The following is a 19,629-nucleotide window of genomic DNA, read 5'->3' as shown; positions in this document are numbered from 1 at the left end:
CTCTATAAATGCCCTTTTCCTCCCAGCTCTTTCCTCTAGCTTGGTAGTTTTTGATGAAATCTTTGAAGTGCCTTGCCCTTCCCAATCTGTGACCCTGTCCTGAGAAGAGCTGGAACACAGGCTTCCTTGACATTCACAATTCACTCTTCTTTTCTTCAACATTAATATCCACCCTGTGGTAGTTACATACTCCCCTGTCAACTTGTGAAGTGGAGTCTAGCCTGTCAATCAGATCGCAGCTCAATGACCTTATTTGGGGGCTTGAAGGAGATAAATAGCTCACTGGAGGGCAGACACACAGTCTCTGCTTTTCTTCCTGAGACACATTCCCGTTGACAAGCCACCTGTAGCCATACTGATGGCAGCCAGAACCTTGGAGCTGGAGAAGCCACATGGAGACCCACACCACCACTAAGATGCTTCCACTGCCACTGGATCTAGAAGACTTTCCACCCACTGGGCTGTGATCTTCCTGCAGTCAGTATCATTGCATGTGTTGCATGAGTCTGAAGAGAAATTTCGAGACTGGTATGGGACATATGGGCTAATATTGGACTTATGGACTTGATCTGAACTGGGCTGGGATATTTTCTTAATATACAATTACTCTTTTATATTAAGCTCTTTTTATACACATGTAAGTCACACTAGATTTATTTATTTATTCTACCCAGACTAACACAAACACATACACCCTCTTTATTAAAAACCCATTCTAATTCTCAAGGTAATTCACCCCTTTTGATAGTTTAGGAAACTGTTGATTTGCACCATCAGGATAACTTCTGAAACCATCATTGACTATGAATCCGTGTTTCTCCCATAATGTTATATTTAGATCTCCCTGTTTTTTTCTGTTCAGTGGGGATAAACATTTGACAGCAATCTTCTGCGCTTTCTTGAAAAGGCTATCAACAAAACATTCAGGATTCCTTTGTTGATTATTACTACCAAGTTGGTTGTCAGACCCTGATTCACATATACATTATTCTTTATTCTGTCAACGCTATCCAATTCTTTGATTCTGTGTCCTTACTCCAGGCGTGCTACTGGAAGCGGTCCCACTGTGGTATAGTCTCATGGTCTCTTCCTTGATTCCCTCAGGGGCCCCAGGCACCACTGCTGTCTGCGCTTGAGAGCCCCCAATACTCCTTAAACACTGCTTTACTTAAAAACACAAACCAGCCCCACCCATGGCTATGGAATTGATTCTGACACATAGTGAATTGTTAGAGTTTCCAAGACTGGAATTATTTTAAAAATAATATCATTGCCATATACTTTACATATACAATTTAATCATTCAATCATATTGAGAAGAGATGTGCAATCACCACAAATCAATTTCAGAAAAATTTTCTTCTCATACTTATTTTTGTTAGCTTCCCAATTCCCCCCAAATTCCTCCTATATGCTGCTAACTAAAAAAACCCCAACACTGTTATACTATCAATTCTGATACATAGCAACCCTATAGGAAAGGGTAGAACTGCCCCTGTGGGTTTCTGAGACTGTAACTCTTTGCATTAGTAAAAAGCCTCATTTTGCTCCATTGGAGCAGGTGGTGGTTTTGAAGTTCTGACCTTGTGTTTGTAGCACAGCACATACCTAGTACATCATCAGGGCTCTTCCCCCTAGGTAATCATTAATCCTGTCTCTATATATTTACCTATTCTGGATTTCATATACAGAAAATCATATAAAGCATAAACAGAAAGCAAACAAACACCCCGAACCTAACAACAACTAAATAAAATATAAGACAAAAATCTCAAAAAAGGAGAAAAACAGAACATATTAAAAGCTAAAACAACTTTAAAATAGGTCAAGAGAGAGATCAAATAAGAAGTTACTACATTTTAACCTAACTACATCTTCCGTAATTGATTTTATAATGTTCTCTAATAGCAACACTATTCACATCCCTGGACCATATTGAGGGGGAATCACTGGGGGCTTAATATCTAAGGGGCTCTGCAAATGGACCTTCAGTGTCATCCCTGGGCTTCTGTAAAATGGGAGTTCACAATTTAAGCTCTACTACCATTCCCTCATTTGGATTTAGATTTTATTAGTTGCAATCCTTGGATCATACATGCTGGTGTGTTTCTTCCATGTGAACTTAGTTGATATCTCTCTTAGATGGCTGTTTCTTTGAAGACAAGCCTTTAAGACCCCAGACACTATTCTTTCTGATAGCTGGATACTTAATGTCTTCCCCACACTTTTCTATAGCACCCATACCTTCAGTTATCTTTTCATGAGGGCTAGTATCGAGTAGGATCATGTCATAAGAATGAGATGTTCTTAGAATGGGGCTAGAATTAAGTAGAATCCCCAAATACATTCATACATCTATGGTTTATATATGTTTCTGGTTCATCATAGAGACATCATTAGGGAACATTTTAAATCACCCTCTGGGCATAGGTAATTCTATTGATAGTATAGAATGTAAAGCACTGTTGATAAATTATACAAGTATAGGTTGTCTTCAGACTACACTATATGTATTGTTAGCTTGTACAGATTAATCTACATCTCTGGACAGTATTTACATAAATAATGGGGCTAGCGAGAGAGCATTCATTCACATTCAGTAACACTCATTCTCAATGGCAGAATCATGCCTACCAGACTAATATAGATCATGAGATAGCAATGTCCTTTGATTTCTAACTGCTGCTTCCATGGGTGTTGATTGTAGAACGAAGGAAATTGAAATCCTTGTCAACTTCAATCTTTTCTACATTTATCACAATGCTGCTTATTAGGCTAGTTGTAAGATTCTTTGTTTTCTGTGGTATGTTTTAAGGAAAGCCAAAGTAGTTCTATGACTCAAGAATGTTTCCCTCTAATCTTTCATGAACACAGTAAAAATCAAACTCTTCCTGCCATCAAATTGACTATGACTCATCAAGATCTCAGAGCACAGGGCAGAACTGCCTTTACTGGAGAAGACAGCCTCATTTAACTCCAGAGGTGCAGCGGGTGGTTTTGAAATGCTGACCTTTTTATTATCAGTCTAACTCACGACCCACTACACCACCCAGCTCATATTAATAAAGTAAAATAGTCATTTAAAAATTCCCATTTCTTTCCCCCCAAAGTTCATGCTATGCTTTTGAGATATGTCAAAATCTTAGATTAAGATTATCAAATAGTAAGACAGATACTAATCACATTTTTATGAAGTGACAGTGATTGAACAAAGTCTCAGTTAATGCCTTATCATTCACTGATATAAGCCAGGGGGTTATTTGAACAATCATTGGTACTTAAATGTATGTTCAATAAATATTTCTTGAATTATTATATGTATTCATCTTGTTTTGTCGATAGGCTCAATTAAGTCTGTTTTGAGTCATAATGAATAGATGTAAAACAGAAAGAAATCATGCCCAATCCTCCCCCATTCTCACAATGGGTGTTAGGCTGCATCTCTGTTATAGCCTCAATATAAATCGGTCTTACTGAGAGTCATTATTTGTTGTGCTAACCCTCTCCTTCACCAACATGACGTCTTTTTCCAGTGACTGGTTCTTCATGATAACATATCCAAAAACATGTGAATCACTGAAATCCTAGGTTCCCGAACTTATCTGGCTTACTGTTGTTTTTTTTCAGAAAGAAAAAAAAATACTCCACCTTCTGGCAATTAAAAAACGTTTGTACTATAGCCCATAATGCAGGATAAAGTGTACACCCCTCCACCCAAACATCACAGCTTCCCAGCGGAAAATATTACTCCCTTGAGGAAGCGCTGAGTTTTAGGTCCATCAAATTAGAATTTCCCTTCCCTTTCACTATTTCATGTAAGTTGCATTAGGCTGTCTTTCTGATGAAATATTAGAATTCCGGTGATCTTGTATTGTATCTGCTTAATTTTACCTACCTAGTATCATAGCCATCAAACAAAATTAAACACAATGAAAAACATGAATAGGATATTTCAGTAGTCTAGAGAAGAATTATTGAGAGCCTTATCTAAGGCAGTTGTAATCAGGAGAAAAGGTACAATTGATGGATTATCTGATGGGCCCATCGAAGAACGTAAAGGCTATCCATTACTTCTGAGAATACTGACTGCCATGCTAAGCAAGAAATATTCAATCAAAAGAGGGGAGCCAGCTTGAGTTATAAGGAAGGACTACTAAAAGAGGATTTGAATTGAAAATGAATTCTTTAAAAATAACATGAAAAAATATTAAAGTGCAAAAGCCTTAAAATAAAGCCCCAAACAGTTGGAATAAAAAGGAGCAAGCTATGGAAATTTCTACTGACATTATGCTGAACTAAGAGTCACCAGACTCAAATCATTGCATGGCAAACGATTCCATTTGCGTAACATTACTTAAAAGTTGTCAAGAATTGTGGGTCAAAGGAGGAGTCTAACGAGAGAGGGAAAAAAAGAGTGAACTTTTTAGGGTGACAGGTATTCTGCCTTAATTGTAATGGTTATTGAATGCCTACATGAATGTGTCAAAAATCATAGATCTGCATGACCTCAATGGGGGAATTTTCACAAGTAGCTTGAGATGAGAACAGGCCCAGTGTCACGAAGGAAAAACAAGTGCTCTACTGTAACTTGAAAAACAAAATGAAGACGCAAACCCAGCAAGACTAATGTACCCTGGATGGACTATGGTTTTTCAGTCCATTCTAGAATATTTGCAAAGTTTTTATTACACTGAGGAGATGTATAGGGATTTTGGAAGAAACATTTAATTACTTTTCCTGCATTTAAATGAAATTTTTTGGTTGCTTGGTTGAGAATATATATTGAAGTCAAGAGTATATGCAAGAATACCAACCAGACTCACAAAAATGGAGGTGAAAATGCCCCTCAGATGGACTGATACGGTGGTAGTGAAGTAGGTAAGAAAATCTGAAAGCAGAAACGAGGGGCTTTCATAATAGAACGCAGGATGTGAGTAGAAGATGAGCACGCAGGCTTGTGTGTGTGTGTGTATTTGGTGGTAGTTGTTTTACTGGGGCCTTTTTGTTCCTTTTTTTCTAAGTTACTAGAAAGAGAGCGTTGTTGTTTTCTGAATAGAATGCAGATGGCACAAGTTTGGGAGACTTGCAAAACTCAATTAGCGCCCAGGAGGACTTGCCATAGAGCAAATGGGTTTGGGAGTGAACTGTGTATGTGAGGGGTCTGACCTGGAAACTGATGAAAATATAGAGTGGTTGGAATTAGATCATAGTTCAGATCATCAGATGTTATAAAACTTTTACATGGGTTTATGATACTATATAACTACATAATATTGAGGTACATTAAACATTGCCTAACTTAACCCAACAGTTTGTTGTTGTTTGTTTGTTTGTTTTTTAAATCGCTTTAAAATAGGGACAGACCTCATAATGCCATGACATAATGTCAGAGTTAGGGATTATTTCACCAACTTGGTAAAGCTGCCCTCCTCTCCCAAATAAAGAAGCACAACTCTCTAATGAGAATTATCAAGAGACACTGAAATTAGTGTCAATATATTCTAATTAGTGTCACTAATTCTAATACCTGTTGTGCAAAGTATGTACCCCAAAATATGTTTTGTAAATTATAATGCGCATATCTGTAGTTATAATCTCTTTGGGGGATGGATTTATTTATTATACTAATAAAGCAATAATAATGTAGAATATGTCAAGATAAAATTTCATGAGGCTTCAAAAAGTTCCTGGAGAAATCCCATTATCTTTTAATTTTACTGTGAGCTTTTGATGTGCCTTGTTAAAAAACCCTGGAGGGACTCTTCCAGAGAAAATGGTGGATTGGCAGAAAATCTACCCAGAACCCCTACAATAAAGATTCAAGAAAACAAATGGAAGAGATACATATAATTATGAAACCTTGAGCTTTTAAGGCAAAGGTCTAGAAATGGATGAAATACTGACTAGAAGAAGAACTGAATGGGAACAGCAAACAAGGAGATAAATGGAGCAGTAATTATCAACTGGCCTGGCATAGGATGGTTAGTTTGGATTTTTGCAGCCATCATTCCTATTGGATCTGCAACCTGATAACAGGCTCTGCTTGACCATGTTTGTACCAGTACTCACAATGCTAAGTGGGAACCAAAAGGGAGCTGTCAATCTTGCCCTTAATTCCCATTTTTTCCAGATGATCAGAGGTATGGCTAGCCCCTAGCCCCACCACCAGGTAGATGATGGCACAAGACTTGGCTGGAAGTCATGATGGGCATCAGGTGAAGGATACCTTTGCATTTAGAATCAGGTGCTCTGTGCCTGAAGCCAAAAGAAATGCAGTGCCAGAGGAATATCTTGCATTCAATCATTACACCAACAGCTACCAACTAGGTTGACAGGAAAACTTAAGGGGCTAGACACCCTGAATATCACCATCTTCTCGATTGGCAGGCACCCTTTTCTGGACCACCGTCCATGGCCGCCTCAGTAAGTAAGGGCACTGTCCAGCTACACTCAACTTTTTCCTTATTTTTAAAAAATTTTGTTTCCTTTTGCCCTCTTCTCCTATGATCTCTTATTTGTCTTTTCTTTTCCATCTCCCTTTATTTTCTTAGTTTCCTTTTCTCCTACCCTAGTTCTTGCCATCCGTTTTCATCCCATTTTAAAATTTATTTTTGTCCCCCTATTTTTTTCATCTTTTATTTCTTTTGCTGTTGCTCCATATCTTCTCCTTCTTCTCCTTCTGTTGTTTGTTTCTCTTATTGTTAGTTTTCTATTGCCTATTCCAGCACAGTTTTTCAGTGTTTAAACATAACAATAGCTGTGAGAGGTGCGTAGGACTGGGAAATGGTCCTTCACTCTGTTGTGCATAGGAACAGAACTTGTAATGAAAACTAATTCTATGGCACCTCACAATATTTTTATTTATTATCTCTTTTTTATTTTTTAGGAATTAGTTTGTTCCAACTTGTAGGACACAGCAAACATGTCCACACTGCTCAGCACCTCCTGCAGCTCCACTCACTGCACAAGGTTCCCGGTGCTTATGCACTGTGTATCTATGACAGATGATGGCCCCTACTGGGCCAATTTGGCCTCAGTGGCTCTACATGCACAACAAACAAAGAGAAGCACACACACTTCCATCCACAAGTATCCTTACCAGGAGCAGAGGGTGAGCATGTATGTCTTCAAACTAGTAGGCAGAGGACTGCATCTCAGATATAGTTACACACACACACACACACACACACACAATGAGCATAAACATTTTTTTAATTGCACAAAACGCACCATAATGCATTCACTAATGAAATACAACTAAAACAACATATATGTCACAATGATAATAGACAACCTTGGTTCACACAAGAAAAAACAAAAACAACATAGTCCCTGAAACAAGTGAGACCAAAATGCAGAGCCATAAAACCTTTCCAGAAAAGAAATGGCATTAAAACTAATGCTAATAAGGAATTTAAAATTTATTTTTCACAATCCTGAAGAGTGTGTTAGTCTGGGTAGACTAGAGAAACAAATCCACAGACACTCATGTGTATAAAAGAAGAGGTTTATATACAAGAGCAGTTGAATATTGAGAAAACATCCCAGCTCAGTCCAGATCAAGTCCCTAAGTCTGACATTTGCTCATATGTCCGTTACCAATCTACAAAGTCCTCTTCAGACTCATGCAACACATGCAATGACACCAAATGCAGGAAGATCACAGGGCAGCGGGTGAGAAGCCTTGTGGATCCAGTGGCAGTGTAAGCATCTCAGATGGCAGGGGTCTCCACGTGGCTTCTCCAGGTCCAGGGATCTCACTGCCATCAGCATAGCTTCATGTATCTTGTCAATGGAGAGTCTCCCAGGGAGTGAGCAGAGAGACTGTCTCCTGCCTCCAAGAAGGGAAAATGGAATTTCCGGAACCCAGAGGACTCATTGGCTACATCCCGATTGACAGGCTAGACTCCACCCCTCCACTCTTAATTCTCAAATTGACACCTGATTATGTAACTACCACAAACAGATTGAGAGAAACATTAAAGAAATCAGAAAAAATATATTGACCACACTGTACGAGATTTCAGGAAAACCCCAAATACAAACTAGCAAAATAAATAAAAATTAGAGTGCATGCAGAAACACCAAATGGAATTCCAGAAAAATTAATATTAATATTCCAGAAATACAGGATAGAATGCAAGGGCAAAGGCATTTAATTGAATCAGTTTAAATCAATCAATTGAATTATGAAATCAGCGCTTGGTCTTATTGGTTCTCTTTTTTAGATAATTTTCTGTATTTCTTGTACTTCTATAAGAATTCTTGATTTGTTTTTGAATTTGAAAAGTATGATTATGCTACATGAAAAAAATGGCATCCTCCTTCCTCTGGCTTTGCAATTTGGACAATCCAAATCCAGACTAGCACAATGCCACTTGCTAGGAATGTCTCTGCTCCTCATTCTTCTTTACCTCTATTTTGATATCAACTATCCTGTCCAGGGAACCTACTCACAGACAATACTTGTCATTATACTGTTTCTTAGGGACACTAATAGATCTCAAAACATTGATGATACTTATTTTATCCGCAGTGTCTTTTTGCCATCATGTTGGAAGACATGTCCCTGCCTAGTCTTTGGTCTCTCAGCCACGTGGTTTCTTGACCTATACCTTCTTCCACAGGCCAAGAATCCTGTTCCTCTTTCTGATGTTCTCAGTGTTGCTCCCTGATTTCATAGGATAAGTTAACGGAGTGAAGAGGATAATGGGATGACATATATATACACCTCAGAAATAAAAAAAAGCCACCTATGAATCATGTAGGGGCTTAAAAAGATTAAGGAAAACATAAATGAAAAGATAATGAAAGTTTTCAACAAACTTTTTGAAGTCCTTCTTATATATCCATCAGAATTGTACATCAGATGTGATAACAAAATAGGGACATTTCCAGATAAACAGCAATTCAGGATATTTGGAATGATCAGACTAACACTGCATGAACTCCCAGAAGGAAATCTTCAGAAAGAGAACAATACAAGGTGTACATCAAAGTGAAATGGACACAGCTGAAAAATCAAGCCAGCTTTAGAAGAAGCCAAGTAAAAGAAATACACAAATTTGAAAATAATAAACCAGAGACATAAATTTGCAAATGCAGAAAACATCAGGTCAAAGGAAATGTATCCAATACATCCAATGATGGAAATTTTGAAGAATTATATCAATTCTTCAGTCTGCAACTAATCAAACATACTATAAATAGTCATTGACACTTGGAATGCCAATGAAATGTAAAAGTTGTGGCTTAAAAAGAAGTGTCCTTATTTGGAATACAGTAGGAATTTGGAATACAGAAATAAAAAGAAATGTGTCCTTATTTGGAAAAATTAAGCTCAAGACCATATGATATAATTTTCTAAGATTGATGACTTCTTTATGTATATATGTGTGTGCGCGCGCGTAAGTAGTGACTACATATGTGAATTTGACCAGATGGAATACACAAGAATCAAATTAATTACATTTGTGGGAAGACAGGTGGAGACATTGAGTATCATCACCCGAAACAGCACCAGGGAGACCTGGAGATGAGCAATTGCTCATATGCAAGTTTAGGCTGAAACTGAGGAAATCAAAATAAGTTCGTGAGAGCAGAAATAGGACCTTGAACATATCCCACCTGAAGTTAGACACCATCTTAAGAACAGATTCAGTGCATTGAACATTAAGGACTAAAGACCAAATACACTGTGGGGTGACACTACAATCCTCATGATGAAATAAACGTGATTAAAAACATAGAAATAAAGAAAAATGAAAGTGGATATTAGAAACTCTCTGAAGCTTATTCTTAAACCCAAAGTAATGGAAACAAATGGAAGAAATGATAAAGTAAATAACTGAACAGAACATTTTAAAAAGTAGCTCAAGAGGACTAAGTTAAGTATTATAATGGAATGTGCAGATACCTGGAATTAGAAACCCAATGTGAAGAATACACCCAGTAAACCTCAAATTAAAAGAAATGAGGAAATATTTCCATTTTTGAGTGGCTTCACTATTGAAGGACGCAGGGGGGTTAAAGGAAGATGGAAAGAGTCAGTACACCAAAAGTGATGTAGTGATAGTCACTCCTTCCAAAAGACAGCATAAGATCAGGAAACCAGTGACCTTGAAGGGAAATTTCCGCACTGCACAAAGGTCTAAGTGAAGAACAATGCTCTAGAAATTGATAGAACACCGATCAAAAGGATTCAAGCAACAGATGCCGCAGTGGGACACTCACTGGTCTATGCCATGAAATTTGAAGGACAGCTTCCTGGTGAACTGTCTAGAAAAGATCAATGTGTGTGCCCATTCTCAAGGAAGATGATCAAACAGAGTGCAGACATTATGTAATAATACCACTCACATCACAAGAAGTAAAATTCTGCTGACAATAATTAAAAAATGATTGTAGCAATGCATGAAGAAAGAGCTACAAGAAATTCAGGCTGGTTCAGAGAGGCCAGTGAACAGACAGAGATATCATGAGGCACGTCAGATGCATCCTGACAGAAAGCAGAGAATATGAAAGAGATGTTTGTGACCGTTTCACTGGCCATGCCAAGGCACTCGACTGGGTGGGTGTTAACAAGCTATGCATACCTTGAGAAGAATGGGAATTCATGAACACTTGATTGTACACAGGCAGAACTTGTATGTGGATCAAGAGTCAGTTGTGAGAACAGAACCAGGGGATAGTATATGGTTTAAAATCGAGAAATGTGTGTGATAGGGTTGTATCTCCTCACAATACTTAGTCAATCTGTATGCTGAGCAAATAATCAGAAAAGCTGTCTAATATGAAGAAGAATGTAGTATTGTGATCAGAAGAAGTTCCATTTAACAACCTGTGATATGCAGATGACAACCTCACTTGCTGAAAGTCAAGGGCATGTGAAGCATTTACCAAAGTAGAGCAAAAGCTACAGTTTTCAGTAGTTATTGCAACCCAATCTAAAAAAAAAAAAGGAAAAATCCTCACCGCTGGATTAAAGATAGCTTTATGATAAGCACGAAAAGGTTGAAATACCAAGGATTTCATTTTATTTTAAGGTGACCAGATTTTAACATTGGTAAAGCGGGACAAAAGCAGGACAGCATTGATAAAACTTAGATCCTGGTGAAATAGCCACATGGAAGCCGAAAACCTGTATACCCTAGCTTTTCGTACATTTTTTCCAAAAATTGGGTTATTTTTAAAATGCTGCGGGGCGCGGGAAAAATTGTTCAAAATCAAGACTGTCTCACCAAAAGCTAGACGTCTGGTCACCTTATTTTATTTGCCTCCACAATCAAGCTTATGGGTGCAACAAAATCAATTGTGCTGGGCAAATATGTGTCACAAGACTTCGTAAAATTGTTAAAGAGCAAACATCTGTGATAGTTTTTGTTTTGTTTTTTTTGCCAACATGGGTCCTGTAGGAACACGTGGGAAGTGTTTATCCTGTAGATCAGATCACAGTTTGATTGGAGGGTGACCAAGGTAAATGGTTTGCTGATGGCAGGCCACTCTTATCTCTCTGCTCTCACCTTCCTCTTGATAAGCCATGTGGAGCCACTAGGAGACCTGTGAAATGTTTCCATTAGCACTGGATCCACAAGATTTTGGACCCACTTGCCTGTGATCTTTCTGCAGTTTGCATCATTGCATATGCTGTGTAGTCTAAAGAGGGATTTATGGACTAGAATTGGACTTATGGGCTAATATCAAACTTACGGACTTGATCCAGACTGAGCTGGGCCATTGCCTTAATAAACAATTGTTCTTTGGGCTGGGTCATTTCCTTAATATACAATTGTTCTTTGACATAAAGCTCTTCTTATATGAGTGTTTCTTTCTTTGTTAACCCCAAAGCACATTATGGTATTAGGAGTGGAGACTAGATGCTTGTCTGACATCAGCTCATAGTAGTTTTTCTCTTTTGGTTAACTGGGCGTCAGATAAGCCAAATTACGTATTCCATCGTTTTCTGGAAGGAATATGGGAAGTTAAAGTCTTGATTGCTAGAAGTTGTGTTTGGTTATTTCTCTGTTGGAAAGGGTGGAATGAAGGTGATTAATGTAAATTTTGAGCTCAGGAGGTGAAATCACCCCTTGAACTTCTCCTCTGAGACCATGCTCCTTAGTCAAAATGGCTGACAGAAAGTCAAAATGACTGACAAAAGGCCCCACCTTGGCTTGATGCAGTCAGAGGCCTAAGACTATATTGCTTATGAATGGGATAGTTTAGATAAGGATTGAATTTGACTTTCAAGAATGTGTTTCTGATCTGGATTGTGCCAACCTGGCCGATAAGCACAAGTGGGATTAACTGAAAGACAGAGAGATAAATGGTTCAGTGAGCCTCGCCTTTCTAGTTCTCAGGTCTCTTGCTTTGTGGTCAGACTAGGGTGCAGCTGCCTTAGCCAGTGCCCTGCTTCAGCTTGCAAGGCTCACTTCCTGCAAGACAGACCTGAGAAGCCACATGGACCTACCCTGATGCATCTCTGTGTGCTGGAGCACCTGTGTGGAGACCGCTGCCTGTGCTGAGATGCTTACATGCTCACTGACTTGGCTTTCCTCCTGCAGTCGGTGTCATTGAGTGTGTTTTGTGAGACTGAGGAGGACTTTATAGATTGGTCTCAGACATATGGGCTAATGTTGGATTTGTGGGCTTGGACAGCACTGGGTTGGGATGCTGTCTTAATGTACACTTACCCTGTATATAAAATTCTCATATATATATGAGTTTCTGTAGATTTGTTTCCCTAGTTTACCCAGACTAGCACAATGTACTAAAAGGATACTAATTTCTTCTATTATTATTGATATAATGTGTGATTGAAATAATTATTAGGAAGTATGAAAATAGTTTCTGAGCTCACTGTCTTCAGCCATTAATTTGAATCTTTAAATGGGTTAGGACACACCTACAAAGAAGGCTCTAAAAGATAAGCCCTACCCAGTGTTTTGAGTGCTCAGGACATTTGCATCTAAAGAGACTTGCCTAAGTCTCCTGTTGACTATCTGAAGGGGAAAAAAAGAAAACCTTTGGCTTTTGAATTTTGAACTAGTGGTTTGTGTTTGAAGCTAGAAAATTTTGGAGCCATGAAGGAACTCTCCTCTCTCAGACTGAACATTAAAGGGAGCCTGCGGGCAGCCTGAAATGCTTGCTAGGTGACCACCTGGTGTCACTTGTTGATTGGGAGTGCGATAACTTCAGCAATAAATACATGGGCTTAGTTTGGCCACTGACACCCATGTCCCTGGTCCACAGGGACTAGAGAAGAGGAGAGCAGGTTATCTGGTCTGAAGTTTAAGGACTTGTGCAGAACATGACCTAGCCCAAGGGGACTAGGGTTGTTGAGAATTTGTGATAGGGCTCATGGTTGAAAGGCAAGGCAGCCAGTAAGAACCCTGATGATGCTAAGTGAAGCCCGCAGGGAGTTGACCAGACCCAATCGGATGATGATAAGATTTTTGAGCCTGTGAATTGTTGCATATTGTTGCTGAGTTTATGGATGGCCTGTCCAAATTTGACTTTGCTTTGGATGCGGACTTATAAGGTTCCAACTGGAATGGAGATTCTTCACATCAAAGAACATGCTTGTCTTCTCAGAGTACAGGATTAATATAAGTGGGCATTTTAGAATTTGGATATCTAAAATGGGGAGGCTAATGGCATGAAGTGGCTGGATTAAAAACATTCACTGGTGGGGTATATGTTTATAAAATTATAGGATTATGATATAGGTGTTAACGTCGCTACAATGGTTAAGTATAGAATATTTTTGTTTTGCTCACTCAAAATATTTAAATGAGGCTGGCACATTTTGAGTTGTATGTATTTTAGTTGTACCCAGATAGGCTCAAATATGATTGTCCTTGTTTTAAAAATTCTATATGGCTAAACAATTGTGTTCAAGTGCTAATTTGGCAAGTGTGAACAATGAGTTTTTTTGTGTGCCAACATGGCTCCCTTAGGAACATGTGGGCAGTGTTTATCCTTTCAATCAGGTTTTAGCTTGATTGGAGGGCAACCAAGATAAAAAAGGGAGGCTACTCTCTCTCTGTTCTACCTTCCTGTTGAAAAGCTTGGTAGACCCACAATGAGACCTGTGAGAGCCCTAGAAATGCTTCCACTGTCACTTGATCCACAAGACTTTGTATCCACTGGCCTGTGATCTTCAGGAAGTTTGTATCATTGCATGTGCTGCATGAATCTGAAGAGGGATTTATGGACTAGTATTGGACTTATGAGATAATATCAGACTTATGGGCTTGATCTGGACTTGGCTGGGTCTTTCCCTTAATATACAATTACTCTTTGATACAAATATCTTTCTTATACATAAATGAGTATCCCTGAATTTGTTTCTGTAGTCAACCCGGACTCACACAATATCACTTTAAGCACACAAGTCATGGTATTGTCAGAGGACTGTCATGCATGTGAAAGTTGTACCATGAATAATAAAGATCATAGAACAATTGTGTTTAGGCTTTCATATTTGTGAAGAATATGGAAAGTAACATGAACTGCCAAGAGAACAAGAAAAACAAAATTGTCTTAAAGTACAACAAGCATACTCCTTAGAATTAAGAATGGTGAGGCTTCCTATCATGTTCTTTCCACAACATATTAGGAGAAATTAGTTCCAGAATAAGGGCACCATGCGAGGTAACATGGAGGGTCAGTGGGGAAAAAGGAAGATTGACACAGTGGATGTAGCTCTGGGCTCAAACATAGCCACTGTGAGGATGCTATACAACACGAGGAAGTGTTGTATTCTGTTTTACATAATATACTACAAGACTCAATAACACCTCCCAACAACAACATGGAAAACAGATCTTGGATAAAGGGCCAAAGCTCATTAAATGAGGACAAGGCACTCACTTTCAGAGATGGTGCCAGAGATACATTTGAAGAAAAAGGAAACCCATAGTTCACACGATAGACAAAAAAAGGCAAGATTGGCTAAAGTCCAAAATGTAACACAAAAAGGGTAGAAGTTAGATATATAAAAAAAAAGTTGGGGAAAAACGTGTCATCCAGCAGGTTCAGCCTCATAGGAGCCTCTGCAGCATAGGAGAAAACACTGGCCAGTCCTGTCCATCCTCACAGTTGTTACGATTCATAGATGCTCATTTGTGTATAAGAAAGAGCAATTGAATATTGAGAAAACATCCCAGCCCAGTCCAGATCAAGTCCATAAGTCCGGTATTAGCCCATATGTCCGATACCAATCCATAAATTCCTCTTCACACTCAGGAAACACATGCAATAATGCTGAATGAAAGACAATCACATCCCAATGGGTGAAAAGTCTTGTGCATCCAGTGGTGGGAAAGGCATCTCCGCGCTGGGAGAGGTCTCCATGTGGTTCCTTCAGCTCTGAGGTTCTGACTGCCCTCAGCCTGTCTCCATGTGGCTTGTCAATAAGAATGTCTCTCTCGTCGTGAGCCTGCATCCCACCTCCAATGTGTTATTTATCTCCTTAGCACCTCCAAATGAGGTCATCAAGCTGTCACCTGATTGACAGGCTAAACTCCACCTCATTCACTCTTAACTCTCTCAAACTGACAACATATTATGTAACTACCACAGACTGCCCCTTGTCAATTTGACACTTTCACATAACTCTTTAGCCATAAATACTTTTTACCAAAACAATAATAAAATCATATCTGTACCTAACAAGATAAAATGCATACAATTCAATATGTGTCACCTCATTTAACATAACATTCTGTACATGAACAAAAATATCCTATGCCTAACAATTTCAGTTAAGTAATATCTATACCTTAATCCTATAATTCTATGAATATGTTTCCCCACCTATGAAAATTTGTAAGCCAACCATTTCATGCCTTTATCTCCCCAAATCCTATTCTGCGTACTTACATCAACCCAGTGTTCTAAGGAGACAATCATATTCATTGATGTGAAGGATTTTCCTTCCAGTTGGAAGGAAAGACCACATCCATAAGCAAAGTCAAATTAGGATAGGCCATCCATAAAGTCAGCAACAATATGCACCAAGTCACAGGCACAAAAATCTTCTCTTAATTTGATTGGGTTCTGATCAACTTAATGTGAGCTGCTTCACTTACCCGCACCAGGGCACCCATTGGTCGCCTTGCCTTTAGACCAGAGGTTCTTAACCTTCCTATTGCTGCGACCTTTTAATACAGTTCCTCATGTTGTTGTGACCCCCAACCATAAAATTATTTTTGTTGATACTTCATAACGGTAATTCTGCTGTTATGAATCATAATGTAAATATCTGATATATGTTCATTGTTACAAATTGAACATAATTAAAGCATAGTGATGAATCACAAAAATATGTAATTATATATTGTGAAATATTTATTTTTAATTACAAATAAATGAAATTTTGTCTTGAAGCATGGTGTAGCATGGGTAATATAGCAACAGTAAATTACATTGGTACATTTTGCAACAGTATGCTTAAAAATCCCACGTGAGTGCCAAGGTTGAGATAGCTTCTTTCTCACCAGATCAGAAATTCTCAGGGCAGTCTTTGCAAGAGTACAACAAAGATCATCTTCCACACAAGTCTACTTCTGTATTTAGACTTGATAACCAAGGAGCTGGAAAACCTGGTTTCACAAAGATATGTTGTTGGAAATGGAAGAAGTCATCGCAACATGGTCTCAGACAGAACAGGAGATGACTGCAAACACTTGATTCAGAATTTTGCAACCGACATTGTAAAGAAATCAGTTCTCACTGCATCACCGTTAATAAGCTCAATGAACTCCTCTTGTGCTGTCTCAGGAACACCTTCAACTTTGACTGTGAATGGGCTTCTCGCAAGTGCAAATGGGGGTCAGGTAGATTTGGAAAGTACGATGAAATTTTGTCTGCAAGCATGTGCAAGTGTTCTTTCACAGAAATTATCATCATAATCCTTTTGTCTGGTTTAATGTCATGTTCCTCAAAGAAAGCAGATAAGGTAGGCAACATGTAATTTTCTTTTCCTTTTTTTTTTTTCATCAAAGCTGGTTTCATTTGCAATGATCAGATGTTTTCAGAAAAATTGAGGCATGTTGCATTTGGTCCTTGCAGTGATGAATTTAACTCATTAAAGATGGCAAAGATGTCAACCAATTAAGCTATTTTCTGCAGTTCACTTTCATCGCTGAAAAGTGCTTCGAACTATGGTCTTGCTTTCTGATTCAAAAATGTTTTGAGTTCATCACAAAGCTCAAAAACATGTTTTAAAACGTTTCCTCTTGACAACCGTCTCACTTCAGTGTGAAATAGCAGAGCATTATTTGGCGCATCCAACTCATTGCTCAGTTGTAAAATCAGTTGACTATTTAAAGTGCTCACCTTTATAAAACTGACAGAACTTATGACACTTTTAATTACTTCTTTTAACTCTTCTGGCAGTGTCTTCATTGCTAATATTTGCCGATGAATCACACAGTGAGTTCCGATGACTTTTGGTGACTCCTTCAGTACAAAATGTTGAAATCCAGATCGACAGCATAGCTGGAACACCATCTGTGCAAACACCACAAACCTTTTCCCAAGAGATCTTATACTCTTTCAGAAATGAACCAACTGTGTCAAATACATCACGTGCAGTAGTTTTCATTTCAAGAGGTTTGCAAAAAAAGAAACTCATCTTTGAAGTCACCATCATTAATATACCTCATGTAAACCAATAACTGAACAGTTTACAATGTCTGTAGATTCATCAAGCTGGATGCTAAATTTGGAAGTGGAGCAAATTTCCTGGATTAGCTGATTAAGAATACCAGCAGGCATGTCATCTATTCTTCTGTGGACAGTGTCTTTAGATAAGGAAATTACACTCAATTTCATAATAAATTCGTCTCCAATCATAACTCGAACAATGTCTTTGGCCACTGGCAACAGTAAATCCTCATCAATGGAGTGAGGGTTCATAGCTCTGGCAATTCTGAGTGCCATCAAATATGAAGCTTCAGTGACTGCTATGTTTTATTTGTGGCACTCGCCATCAGGGTCAAGTCTGGCTTTCTTGAGTCCATCAGTTTTGCTTCTAAAATAGTTGGTATCCTTGCTGGCAAAGCTGAGATGCTTGCTATCAAAATGGTATTTTATTTTCTTTAGCTTCATAGATTTGGCTGATAGAACTTCGCAACAAATAACACATTACAGTTTCTCAATTCCTGCTCTAATTATTGAGGTTAAACCATACTGTAAAAAATCCTCATTCTATTTTCTTTTCTTAACATTCTTTTCTACACGATCCATTGCCATGGATGGTTTGATAATGAAAATAATATATAACAATAGCTTTAATAATACAAAAGAGGATACATAGCATCGTTCAGTCAGTGCAGTTCATTAAAGTTTCCTATGATTTACTATTCTGTTATTTTTTTTAACATACCTGTTACTATCACAAGGGGGTAGTATTCATATCAACCACAGCTGAATATAAAAAGATTGATCAACATCCAGATTAAGTTCCCATGGTGTGTGTGTGTATGTATGTATATATATATATGCAGTAGTTTATGATTTTACAGTACATGATTTTACATAATTATAATTCATGAAGTGTCATTTTACCCCCAATAGTGCTGCTTTCAATAGAATAGCTGCTTTTAACAGAGTAGCTGTTCTCTACACGTGTGTGACTGGTCGCAAAAGTACATGATGGTGTCAATCCTATCATATACACCTGTATTGGTACAGGGTGTATGTGATGGGGTTGGCTTGATGTCATCACACAGGTACTCTTATGTGGGATTATCTGCATGTGGACAGACCACCTGGAGACGGATAGAGGAGTGCTATCTTGGTTCCTAAGACCATCGGAAATATATGTTTTCCGATGGTCTTAGGTGACCCCTCTGAAAAGGTCATTTGACCTCCAAAGGGGATGTGACCCACCCACAGGTTAAGAACCGCTGCTTTAGATCATGGACCCATCATAAATTCTCAGCAACCCTAGCCCCCTTGTGCTAGGTCATGAACTTCAGACTAGTCACCCCACTGTCATCTGATCCTCTTGTTCCTGTAAAACAGGTCCATGAATGTCAGAGGCCAGACTCAACCATCTCTCTATTGCTGCTTTTCTTTGACCTCCACTCATCAAGTATGTCCAGGTGGTCACCTAGCAAGCATTTCAGCCTGCCCACGGGCTCCCTTTAACATTCAGTCCTAGAGCAGAGAGTTTCTTCAGGGCTCCAGATTTTTTTCCAGCTTCTGACAAAAACCACTAGTTCAAGATTCAAAAAACCAAAGAGGCCCTCTTTCTTTAATCTGTCCACAGCCCCCAAGCAAGTCTCTTGGAATGCAAATGTGGTGAGAACTCCAAAGTACTGGGTGGGGCTTATATTTTCAGAGCCTTCTTTGCAGGCATGTCCTAAATCCACTTAAAGATCAAATTAATGGCTCAGAGAGGCAAGTGGGCTTACAAGTTCTCTATTTTCCTACTTCCTAATAATCATTTCTCTTTTTTTAGTAGTTTCTTTTTTTTAAATTCATTTTATTAGGGGCTCATACAACTCTCATTACAATCCATACACACATTAATTGTGTAAAGCGCATTTGTACATTCATTGCCCTCATCTTTCTCAAAACATTTCCTCTCCGCTTAAGCCCCTGGCATTAGGTCCTCAT

General features: G+C 38.5%; 1 protein-coding gene across 1 annotated transcript in view; it reads right to left on the bottom strand.

Moving 5' to 3' along the window:
* ZNF804A (zinc finger protein 804A) overlaps nt 1–19,629 on the bottom strand; it is a 290,398-nt gene that overhangs the window by 12,049 nt on the left and 258,720 nt on the right. The gene's annotated exons all lie outside the window — the stretch shown is intronic.

The sequence above is a fragment of the Echinops telfairi genome, unplaced genomic scaffold, assembly GCF_000313985.2.
Source record: "Echinops telfairi isolate 266 unplaced genomic scaffold, ASM31398v2 ScPeMD7_3;HRSCAF=10, whole genome shotgun sequence".
Taxonomy (NCBI): Eukaryota; Metazoa; Chordata; class Mammalia; order Afrosoricida; family Tenrecidae; genus Echinops; species Echinops telfairi.
The sequence above is the reverse complement of the archived record's forward strand: the minus strand, read 5'-3'. Positions and strand labels throughout refer to the sequence as shown.